This window comes from Nematolebias whitei, chromosome 18 (genome assembly GCF_014905685.2).
Source record: "Nematolebias whitei isolate Nwh7 chromosome 18, NemWhi1, whole genome shotgun sequence".
NCBI lineage: Eukaryota > Metazoa > Chordata > Actinopteri > Cyprinodontiformes > Rivulidae > Nematolebias > Nematolebias whitei.
This window is the reverse complement of record NC_056515.1, coordinates 32,890,220-32,903,521: the sequence shown is the minus strand read 5'-3', so window position 1 is coordinate 32,903,521 and position 13,302 is coordinate 32,890,220. Positions and strand designations below refer to the sequence as shown.

General features: G+C 37.8%; 1 pseudogene; it reads left to right on the top strand.

The window, feature by feature from the left end:
• Nucleotides 1-4,746: 4,746 nt before the first annotated feature.
• Nucleotides 4,747-4,885, top strand: LOC119425192 (annotated as a pseudogene).
• The last annotated feature ends 8,417 nt before the right edge of the window (nt 4,886-13,302 follow it).

The following is a 13,302-nucleotide window of genomic DNA, read 5'->3' as shown; positions in this document are numbered from 1 at the left end:
TATATATATATATATATATATATATATATATATATATATATATACAACATATTTTTGGCATATAAGTCACTTTTTACAAAGTCAAGTCTTTGTATATAACTAAAACTATACTAATATTATCCATCCATTATCTTTTACCCGCTTCTTCCATTTTGGGTCACGGGGGTCGCCGGTGCCCATGTCCAGCAATCACTGTGCGAGGGACGGGGTACATCCTGGACAGGTCGCAAGTCCATCACAGGGACACATAGAGACAAACAACCATTCACTCTCTCAATCAGACCTAGGGACAATTTAGAGTTACCAATCAGCCTAACATGCATGTTTTTGGTATGTGGGAGGAAACCAGAGTACCCGTAGAAAACCCACGCATGCACAGAGAAAACATGCAAACTCCACCCAGAAAGGCCCCCGCACCGGGATTTGAACCAGGGACCTGCTCGCTGAGAGGCAGCAGCTCTACCAGTTGCGCCACCGTGCTGCCCTACCAATATTATCTAATAATATTAAAATACATAATACTGCTAACATTACAGTAAAAAGAACTTAAAACTTTATTCACAAAAAGACTAATCGATTTAGAAACATAACATTTTATTGCATTGATCATTGTAAGATTGTCAAATTACTGGATGCAGCTTGGCCTCATGTAAAGAATAACCAATCTCTAGCTGTAACTGTTATTTATATTAATACATGTAATATGCAGGCTTTTGTACTTTGCAAGAACTTATAGAATAAGATGTCAGGATGTTTTGAAACCCAAGTGGTCATAAACTTGTGAGGTAATGCAACCATTTCTTCCTTTTTGTGTTTCTTGTCTTTTTCAAATTTTAATATTAAACTGTTCATCTAAATGCTGCTACATCTGTTGTAAACTGTCTATTTTGCTTGATTTATGTATCACCTTTTTCATTAACTCTACTTATTGATTATGTTTTTGTAACGTCACAATGCTTATGCCTTAAGGACACCTGCAGACCCCTAGAAACACCTTATATTTAGCTTTAGAATGTCATCTTGAAAAATTTATTTTGATGGTGGCAAACATTCCTTCCTTCCATACATGTTTAGATCCTGGGTGGTCTATTAGGCATAATTTATTCAGTATTAATAAATGTCAACACTGCAAGGACTAGTTAGCATTGCATGCTCCCTCACTGCTGTGACTCAGACAGATAACAAACAGCTGCACCATAGGGGACGCAGCCAACCAATTCATCATGGAAGCAATAGTCGGCTCCCTCCTTCTCCCTCTCCATATTCCCCTTTCATCTACTCTTCTGACATCTTGCTGTTCCATCATTCATGCCATTCCCATAATTTGTGTTTGTCAGCGTTCGCTGCGTGCCTTTGAAGGCCTGATGTGTCCTGCCTGCAAAACAATAAAGAGCATCGGCAACAAGTGTTTAGCAAGCTGAGCAGTTCAGAGGAAAAGATCTGTTTTACCTCATTTGCTACTGTAGGTGGTGTTCGGAAGGCACTGCCTCAGCACCACAGAATTGGGTTTTTCAATGATTAAAAACAATCTGCCATCTAAGTATTTGGATGAATAGTTCAAAACTGACTTTTAGGATATGAACAAAAAACTTGATTGCACAGTTAAATAACAAAAATATATTTATTAGCACAAAACAAAAAGCCCAGTCTCCTAAAATGCTTGCAAATACATAAAAAAGTGCTGCCTCACTTATGTGGATCAGACAGAATTAGGCCATGAAGTGCCCTAGGAAATCCAATTAAACACCCTAATATTAGCATGTAGCAGAGAAAACAATAGGGTTAATAGCCATTTTCAGCTTAATTACCAGCCTGCAGCTTTCTGGGAGGATCATTGTCCAAAGCTCAGGTTGGTGTGTTGTAAGACTTGAGGCTCCATTAGGTGCATTTCTTCCATATGCATTGAGGGTAGAAGACATATTTCATAAAATATCACAGTTGGAACCCTATGAATAAAACCCCATTTTAAATACACAGCAGAATCAGCACCATCAATGAAAATACCACAAAGATACGAGAACATGGGCTTAAAATGTTAGTTTTCTGTCTATAGCCAGTACTTTTTTATAAGCAGACATTTCTTAACACTTCTGATCAGCACTTTGTGATAGTGATAATAATTATTTTAATCCCAGGACTGGCTGAAATGCTTTATCTCTTCACAGCAGGGGGCATCTTCATCAATATTTTATGCAACATTCCCAATCTTTATGCAAGAAAACTTGAGAAAATGGAGTTGTATCAGTACTTTTATATAAAGTATCTAAATAAAGTATGCATCATTGGGTTTAAAGTTGGACAGTACTTTTAAAGCATGCAAAAAAGAGCTAAAACAGATCAGATCATGATCCAGAAAATATTCCTAGTTTACATGTTTTTCTTTTCTCTCCCACCAGTTGCTGCTACATCTTCTCATTGAGCGTGATGTACCACTCATGATTAATGTACTGGGAACTGTATATTTAAACTGAATGTTTGCAAACTTTTTAGTAACAAACTTAACGGCTCTATAGCCGATAACGGCACCGGCTAATGGCACCGGCTAAAGGCACCGGCTAACACTGAAGGAATGTTTCACAGCTTCCACGACACAAAAGTCTCCTGATCTAAGTGAGGAATAAGGACAGGGTGCAACAGTGTGACCTACACAACACCAAAAGTTTTGGGTTTGACAATTTTTCAGGATGTGTGACGTGGTTGTAGAATTTTAACAAATGTTGACAGTAGCTGTATGGATCAACATTGATTCTTGTAAATTCCTTACAAGAATTTGTTGCAATTCAAGATAAAATCATTACAAAAACCTGTTGATCAGGCTTTTACTAGGGGCGTATAGTTCTCTACATGCGAGGACAAAACCTTCAAATATAATGCATGGACTATGCTCATTTTTCAGACAGTTATGCAATAAAGAAAGTAAAGAAATCTTCAGATATTTTCACTTGGGATTTTGTGTAACAATAAATATCATATGTTATAGGTAGCCCTTTCAAGTTCAAGAATCTCTATTATCCCCAAGGAGCAATTTGTTTCACAAGCATTAGGTACACAAAACATCCACACTAAACAAGATATTAAAATAACAGTACATGAAATCATCACTGTTTGTTGAGAAGCCTGATTGTTACAGGGATGAATTATTTTTTTGGTCTGCTTGTCCTACATATGGGCTGCAGATACCTGCGTCCAGATGGGAACAACCTGAACTCGAGTACCATGGAGTGGGTGATCAGGATCTGCCAGATCCAGCCTGACTTTGTTCAGTGACCTCGCCTTGTGTAGGTTACTGGGATTCTTTAGGGCTATGCCAACAGTTTTGCTGCACATCCTGACAATCCCCGAGAGTTTGATCCTGTTTTTGAATGTCAAAAGTCCAAACCCACAGATGAAGGTAAAATTTAAAAGAGACTCAATAAAACATGCTTGGATTTTGCTAGAATAAAAGTGTAATGCTAAACTCTAGAAGGTGTTTTTTTTTTTTTTATAACATTTGCATAAACCACTACATTTTAGATTGGAGTTGATTATACTGTAATGACAGCACTTTACTTTGTTCTAGGACATATTTAGTCATCAATCTGAACAGAAATACATTATTTCTCCAGACTGATATTATTCAAAGAACTATCAACTATTAATAGTTGTCTAAAAAAACCTCTTTAAAAAATCTGAACATGACCATTTTTAAGACATTGAAATTTGCCTAGATGTCTTTATTCACCAGTAAACAAGCTGAAAGACAGGAAAGTACCATGATGTAATACAAAATAAAAGGGGAAAGACAAGATCCTTTAGTTGCAGTAATTAGTAGTGTTTTAGATAAAAGTTAAGATATACTGTATATCAAGCAATTTTTTTCTGCACATACTGTATTTGACATTTGATATTAATTGCACACATTTAAATTATCATTTTTTAAAATCTCATTTCTAATCTTCTGCAACGAAAAGTACAACTTATTCTCTACAGATGATATACATTAAAGGGCATTGACTAAACGGGAGAAACAAAACTTACAAGCTTAATATGATTTCTTCATGAAGCCCATTTTTTAAATTTCTGCAACAAACTTTCTGCACATCTCTCTGAAAAGCTTCTGTGTAGGTTGAGACTGGGAGCCAGTACCACGCAAAGCAGCATCTTTAATGCAATATCACCGTGAGCATTACTCTGCAGAGAACATTCAAAAGGACCATGAATGTTTAAAGTTGCCTCAAAGGTATCCACACATTGAAGAAAACATGCCCATACTTTGGCTTGTACTGGTTGTGTTACTTGAGGGTAAATTGGGATAACATTCCCTGCAGTGTCCCTGAGCATGCATCAGGATATTCCCTGCAGTGTTCCTGTGCGTTTGACCAACTGGAACTAACCAACCACATGGGTGTCCTTTACTCAAAGAAAAAATGTGTTTGTCCTCTTAAAATACCCTAGCAACTGAGAAAATACCAATATTAAATATCTTTCAAAGAAAATTTATTGAAAACATACACAATAAAGCATTTTTTTTTAGTGTTCCTTTGTGTGAGAAAACATGATGTGATAAAGACTGAAATATGGCAAGGTAGGTGCAGCACTTGCAAGAAAATATTTCCAAGCATTAATATGACCTAAAGCCCTATTCACAACGGGATTAGTTTTACCTAGGAACCACATGTAATAAATAAATTACTCCCCAACGTCTGCTTTGTATGTGGCGCATTCGAACGGGATAACCAACGCCTGAGATTTAGCTTAAATTTATAGACATCTTCCGGATATGACGTTAACCCGGGGACCATATATTAAATTGATTTTTGGAACAGGGAGATGGAATAGAGGCTTGCTCCATCCACTCCACGCATCGACCTGGTATTGCAGTATCTCCAGGACTGGTGCACGAGAAACAAAAAGCCAAAGCGAGCAGCACGTTCGTTTAAAATAGCCTTGTTCTATATTTTTCCAAATGATTTTGCTTAAACAAAAACAAAAAATGTCTAATTACACATCAGATCCTGCACATTTCTGTCCAAATCACTGAGATGCCTATTCACATTGGATTAGTATTATCACAGGACCTCGGAGCTAAGCAAAATATAGTAGGTAATTTGCAGGGGAATTTTTGCTTTACAAATTACTGACATGGCAGATTTGCACGGGATTAACCACACATACAATCTCCGTAATTATTACAAATAGCATATGGTCCCTAGGTAAAACTAATCCCGTGCGAACAGAGCTTAAGAGGTGTCCTTACAGTAAAGTACATTAAAACATTTGTGCCCCTTCTGTTGGAAGATTATTTAGAAAAGAAAGCCCCTTTCCAAAACACGCTGTAGTAGTTTTTTCTTCAATTCCAAAAAAAAAAAGTATTACTCATCATATTCATTTTGGCTTATAACTGTTATTTTCTCAGCTGTAACTACAGTAAAACCTCTAGGGTATAGGTCATACATTGAAGCAAAGTGGCCACAGCTCTTCATGTTCTCTTCTATCTGTTCCTGGTGGTGAGAACAGAAACCAGGTGCAAGAGATCTTGAAGAGGTAGAATGAATTTGGAATAAATGTCCATAGCAAGACAGTGTGAATGGGAGAGTGGTAGGTAGAACAGTGAATCTACAAATAGAAGAGGTCAAAAAAATGCACGACTTGAAATACTTGGGTTAACTGTCCAAGAATATGAAGAGTGTGGTAAAAGGGTGAAAAAGAGAGTCCAAGTAGGATGGAGTGGATGGTGAAAAGGTATTTGTGACAGAAGAGTGGCAGCAAATGTCAAAGGAAAGGTTGATGAGAGTGCAGAGATCAGGTTTGTTGAATGGTTAGTGGCATTGACAAAAAGACAGTAGACAGAACTGGAAGTGACAGAGCTGAAGATGTTGAGGTGACATGGATGAATAAGATTGGGAAACTTTAAAATATTCAGTTTGAAAGTCCAAAAAGCCCTAGCTGTTTGTCCTCCCTCTACATAACAATCATACTGAAACATCCCCATTTTCTTTGGTCAAATACGAATTGTATTCATTTTAGAAATAATTTGGGATGTACGTTTTATTTTTAACAAACGTGCATCAATGTATAGGATGGGCTAATCCTATCTAGTGACTTTTAGATTTTCTTGGTGGTTCTCAAAATAGCCCAGCTTCACCGCCAGTAAAGCACATCTACAACACGGACATGAATTATGGCATTTAAATAATCCATTGCTAGGTGTTAAGGAGACAAGGTTGCCAAGAAACACCCACGCGATGCCTCAAGGGCCGATGGATTCCTAGTGTTCTTGCCTTCGCCTGAACCTGCTATGTTAAAAATGTTCTATTAAGCTGCCAAGAACTCATCGGGTGCTATGGCATATCCACATCATATTTAATTGTGTTCATTGTGTTACAACTCTTTACGTTCTCTCTGCACTCTTCTGCACAGTGTTATTTGTTTAATGCATCGTTATCCATGCTGGACACTTGCTTGTCTGGCTGATTAATTTTGGTGCCATTTTAAAAGAAGATTTTCAGAGTTTTGTAGGTTATAGTTTCAATCTTTTCTCCAAAAAACAAGATTAACTGTCAAATGCATGATTGTTTGGATTATTTACTCTTTGCACCTTAAATCTTTGGCAATACTTCAAGGAGACATGTTTAAATGAACAGAATAACAACAACAACAAAAAAGAGCTGAGAATACCTAACTACAATATCCTTTCGGCCTTCTTTGTGCGTTGTCATTATATCAAACTATATAAAGTATGATACGATTGCCCGTTTGGTTTATAGTGTGGTTTAAGAAATACATCCTTTAAACTCTAGAAATAAATGCTTTGACCTTTTCCCTGATTACGCATTTACGCAAACACAATTTCAAAGAAGTTTACTCTACTGTGCTTTTGAAGATATTCCATTTTCTTATCTTTTTTTTATTCTTTAATTCAATGAACATTAAGGGAATAGGTAGACTGCGTGTAAACAAAATGCAATGTTTCTGTATTGCTTGCGTGCCTGCAGCCCTGTACCTTTTCATTGTGTTTCTATCTTCTTGGGTGTTCACATTACCTAAACAACATTGACTTTGATTTTCTTTTTCTTTAAAAAAAAAAAAAAAAAAAAAGTTTGGTCTAAATGGACTTCTTTGGAGGATACCTGAAGAGAAAAAGAGCATTAGGGGCTATTTTAGTTATTTATAATATCCTACGGCCAAGTGAGATTGCTTTGTGAAGCCACATTTATGAAACTCCTAAAAGTTCCTTTTTTCACACAGTTTACTTGGTCTGGTTTTGAAGGTTTATACAGTTTAGGCATTTAAGACATTTAGAAAAAGATTTCAATAGTTTAGCATTTTGTAGCGTTGTGCAACAATTTTTATAGAAGGTCTTCTTGGGAGAATTCTTCATACTTTCACTCAAGAGACTCCACACTTCAAAGACAAACAATCCTTGACTCCAAGATGTAACATATGACACTTAAGACAGTTTCCTTCATATTTCAAGTCTTAAAGTGCACTACAAATCTCAGTTGTACTGCCACATGCCATCAAGTGTTCAAAATATTGCCACTTTACCACATTTTCTTGTTTGATACAGTACTTCAGAAGACAACAGTTGCCCTGGTATAGTGGCCACTGGGGTCTCGGTTTCCTTTTACGAAAAGCCCTGTCTGAGCCACTCAGTCAGCAAGAGTTGTTTGGCTAAAACACAAATAATCCTTGCAATTACAGTCTTTTCTTCCCCAACAGAATTTCTGTCAATAGTCTGGTTTTTTTTTTTACATTATGTTCTCTTCAAGAACTAGAAATTGTCAAACTAAACAAGCAAGCCTTTATTTTCATTCTGCACTTGATAGCATTTATTTCTGTCTGAAGTCAGTATAAAGAAATGAAAAACACAACTCTTATTAAGTTATTCCAAGCCGCTTTAGTTCAGATTTACAGTAGAAAAATGCTCCACATTATTAGTTCAGACATTTTCCCCTGCAATTTTTACTTCGTCATATTTCTTTAGACTAAAAACTTTGACAATGTAAAAAAAAAACAATTATTCGATTCAGTTCAATTCAAAAATACTTTATTAATCCCAAATGGAAATTAAATGTTGTTGTAACTCATCATCCTGGTTTTATTAAAGAGTTGTTATAGATGTTGATGGCTGTGGGCAGGACTCTTGTAGCGCTCTGTTTTGCAGCGGATCTTTCATTCATTCAGAGCTTTATCTATACAGATAAATCACATTGAGCCTCAAAGACTCATTTACAAGTGAGACCTGTTTGGACAGACAATAAAGTGGTGAAAATGACAACACAGGTTATGGAGGCAAAAAAAAAAATCCTACTATGCTCTTAATCTTCGGGGGAAGATTAATAGCATGAAAATGAAAAAAACACCTTATACACAAGCACATGATGACGCCGACATTCCGCAGCGGGCAGGGGACGCAAGGGCGGTTAGCATGTGCAGAGACACTCAATGAGGCACTGCAAGGATCTGAAGAAGCCTCTGACTGAAGACACTCTGTTGTTGTATCACGGTCTGATGAAGAGGATGCTGAGGGTTGTCTATAATGTTATTCATTTTATCAATAATCCTTATTTGTACAATCATCTCCAAAGGTTCTAGAGGAGTCCCCAGAACTGAGCCAGCCTTCTTTATGAGCTTGTTGATCTTTTTTAAGTCACTTGCTCTGGTGCTGCTCCCCCAGCAGATGATGGTAGAAGAGATAGTGCTCTCTACAACAGACATAGAAGATATGCAGCATCTTGGTGCAAACACTGAAGGACTTCAGCTTCCTCAAGAAGTACAGTCTGATCTGTCCCTTCTTGTAGACGGCTTCACTGTTGCATCTCCAGTCCAGTCTGTTGTCCAGGTAAACCCCAAGGTATTTATACTTCTCCACCACCTCCACTTCTTCTCCCATGGAAATAGTGTTTGACCTGTTCCTTTTTCTCCTGACATCTACAATCATCTCCTTTGTTTAGTTCACATTCAAGATGAGATGATTGTTTCCAGAGCATGCCACAAAGTGGTCCACCAGTTCCTTGTACTCAGCTTCTTGTCCATATTTGATACACCTGACCACTGCAGAGTCATCAGACTATTTCTGCAGATGACAGGAGTCTGTTTTATACTGGAAATCTGGGGTGCACATATTAAAAAGGAATGATGAGAGTACAGTTCCATGTGGTGCTCCTGAGCTTCTGATCACCTGATTAGACGCACAACCTTTATTCACAACCCTATACCCCTATTTTTTTGTTTTTATTTGCTATAGTAAATCTGTAAACATTTAGAAATGATCTCAATAGTCAAAAAATTGCAGAGGGAAAACAGTCACAGACTGAGAGAGAGGGAGAATATAATGTGTTCAGAGTTTTGTTAGCCCACAGGTTGGTTGCTGGTCAGCATGTGCTATTGTTGCAATGCTAACCTATCCAAATGCGATATTTTTCTGATCAGATGAATCTCAAGGTTATTCTCTCTTACCAAAACTTATTATGTTGTAGAATCTACATCACACGAATATCTTCCAATTTCTGTTTTTACATTATGTAGTTGTCGTTTTAGGGTTTGTCCAGCAAAACTGCAAGTCACAGCAGATTTTTGAAAGGATACAATTAGCAACTTCAGTGTGCTATGTGTAATTATGCAACACAACCAAAGACTGTATATGGATTGACCTCTGACCTGAACGCATCTGCTGTGGTTCAGATTCAGGGTGCATTCACACCAGCCCTGTTTAGTCCTCTTTAATCAAACTCTAGTCCGTTTGTCTAGAAAGTCCGGTTCGTTTGGGGAGGTGTGAATGTGCAGTCAAACTCTGATGTGGACCAAAAAAGTGAGCTCTGGTCCGACTAAATACCTAAGCCTCGGTTTGGTTGGTGAACTCTACTGCTGTTTGAGTGCAGTGTGAATGCAAGCGGACCGGAGACCGCTCCAAAAGCAGGAAGTGGACTACAGCGCAGGGCAAACAAATGCACTCTTACCTCATACGAAGCTGTCAGCCACCTTGAGTGAAAAACAACATTAGCTATGGTCTTCTGCCTCATCTTCCACTCACGCTGAGTCCATTGTTAAAAAAAAATGACAAAACAGAACTCCTAAAACCACTAAAATTTGACGCCACTCCGTTTTTGTTTTTATTTCCAGAAGAAGAAGAAGAAGAAGTGTCTTCTTCAGAGGTTTTTGTGTCGTTTCGTTCAGTTGTTCTTGGTTCAGCGCCACCACAGGCGAGGGGGGGAACAGGTTGGCTCGACTGACTCAGTGCAGTGTGAATGCAAACCACACCAGCTGAAGTTTAAACAAATGTTCTGAATTTTGGTTCTCAGTCCAACTGAGTCTACCGAACTATCAGGTGTGAAAACACCCTCATTCATTCATTCAACCTTTATTTATACATGTTAATCCCATTGAGCCTCTGGGACTCATTTACAAGAGAGGCTTGATTTTAACAAAGAGTGATGACAAGAGTGGACAACAAAGAGAACAATAGACAATCATAAAGGATGCATACAAATTGAGAATAACAAGTGAAATAGAATGGTATTTAAAAAAGAGTTAAATGTTAGATGCAGGCTATTCAGAGATACAGCATCACAACTCCTCTTTAAATATTCTGAACTGTCAACTAAAGTGGAGATGATCAGATCTGCTTCCACATAGCTCCTGTATCACATGCAGCTATTGTGAAATTCCTTCTTGAATACACATAAAGTAACTAATACCTGAAACCCATTAGTTTAGAAGTAAGTTAATATGAGGTCGGTCATTTATCTAGCTCTGCCATGTTACTGTTACAATAATCAATAAATACCATGCTTTTGTGGCCCAGATTTATCAAAGAATATATCAGAAGACATCAAACGTATGAGAAGTAAGTGAACAAAACTGTCAATTATTTAAGAAAAAAAACATATTTTTAGTTGTCTTCTCCACAGACTCTTTTTATTACCTACTCTGAAATCAAGAGCAAGGAAGCTCCACACTGGCATGTGACTTTTTCCAAAAGATAAATGTGCCCTTTAGAAGGGTCAGAACTTCAAAATGTCATTTCTTAGATTTAGTGAGGCACAACTCACCGGCAGTCTTTAAGCACCTTCTTTGCGAAGCTGTCCCTTGTAAATTTAGAGACTGTCCTCTGCACTTTCTGTTGAACACACATGAGTGGTTGCCAGCTGTGTTTTTCTTTTGTTTAAGACCAAAATTAATAGGGACCAAAGTTTCACATTATTGTCAGAAACTGTAAATGTTGCATTCCTCTAAATGAGGCAGTTGTCTTTGTCCGTGTCAAGTAAACGTTCTTGTTTTTGACATTATCCTGCTGTGTTTTGTGTGCGTGTGTGCACGTGTGTGAGTTCTGATGCAATACTTCAGGTATCAAAATTATATTTTCTGCACCTGCTGCACATTCACAGGCTTAATAATGTTTTTTTTTTCCTTTGGGGAGAAAATAAAAAAGTTTTATTTCCTCTCTCTTTCGTTGTATCTGCTGTATTTATTATATGTAAAGCTTTACCGCACAAACAAAAGTAATTGTATTTGTGAATAAACTTGGCGGTGTTTTAGTACTCCATATTTATTTTAATGGATGTTTTCATTACAACAACAGCAGGGTGGCATGGTGGTGCAGTTGGTAGAGCTGCTGGCTCTCAGGTTTGCTTGTTCTCACCGTGCATGTGTGGGTTTTATCCGGGTACTCTGGTTTCCTCCCACAGACCAAAAACATGCATGTTAGACTAATTGGTAACTTAAAATGGTCCCTATGTGTGTGTGAGAGAGTGAATGGTTGTCTCGTTCGTCTCCATGTGTCCCTGTGATGGACTTGCAACATGTCCAGTGTGTCCCCCTCTAGTACTTGAGAAAAGTACTAGAGCTCTGACAACCTTTGCCCATTGTTTACAGAAACTGACCTGGCAAATTTCTGCAGGTGTTTTGTCAGTTTATCCTGATTTTCTTGATTCCTTCATAATTTTTAAAGCTCCAGAAATTATTCTGAAAATGATTAGTGGCATGTATAGTGTTTTCTTAGTAAATTTCATCCCCATGGGTTAATTGCTTGTACCTTAGGCACATTTGCATTTGTGTCAATCCTATTCCACATTGAGTGTGCTTCAAAATTTGTCCTTAAATCAGACACAAACCGTCACACACTCATCTTTTCTCACATGTGCTTAAACCTTAGCTTTTCCGTTAAAGAGCAAAACTATTAAAGAGCAAAACTAAATATAAGTGTTCCATTAAATACTAGAGGGGCTACAGATTTTACTCATTTATTTATGGCTAAGTCTCACTGAAGCACACTTACAAACCTGCTATTCCAATGCAGACCTATTGTGTTGAACTTACAGCTTGAAATAAATGTTCGTTTTTGCATCACGGAGCAGACACCAGTGTTTCAGCAGGGTGACACTGAGGCAAGCATTGTCCTCATTCAGTCCTAATCATGCACACTATCAGGATTCATGAATGTAAGAGAGGTTCATTACAGGATGAAGCAAGATATGTAGTCTTTCTCATTTTTCTATTTAACTGGATTATCATCAGCTTCTTTAGTTCCATGAAATTGCCTAAGCTGTCTAGGGTCTGATACATAGTATTTGCTGGCAGACACTTGTGCCCTTCAGTGAGCAATAGAGGAGAGGATAGAGGGTGAGCCATTATCCTCCAAAAGAAGGTCCCATATTATTTTCCTTCCTGCTGCCTTGCTTTTTAATGTTTCACCATCACCAACCTGTTTTCAATCTCTGTTTCTGTTTTGTCACCCCATGATTTTGTCCTTCTATCATGCTGTTTCTCTTTACTACTTTTTTCTATTTTTCCTCTGTCTCTCTTCCATTCAGGTCTTTTTTCTGTCCCGCACAACTGTCTGTCATTTCATCTCATCATGCACCCTGTAGCTGTGGTGCTTTCTGTCCCCTTTACCGTCATCTGCCCTTTCATATCCATCCAATCTTCCAGATTAATCTGGCTAATGGCTTCAGCCTCAGTGCAACTGAGCACAGCAAGAATTCTCAAATTGTTTTAGCACCACAAACAAAACAAAACAAAAAAAAAGGCGTCACCAATTTTGTATTGTTACGCCAACATGTTCGTGGACAAGGATGCACATAAAGAACACCGCAAGAAGCTGAGAGAAACTCTTCTTGTACAAGAATTCTCTAAATCCCAATCAAACACTCAGAAGTGCACTCATTCAAAAAGACACATTTTTGATTTTCTCCGAATAGTTTCTCTGATAACACAAGCGTCATCTCATTGGAATTAAAGGCTTTGATTCATCCATACTGTACAGTAATTTCATTGGGTGGCCCTTGTATAGCACTCCATTATTAGCAGCTGGATACACAT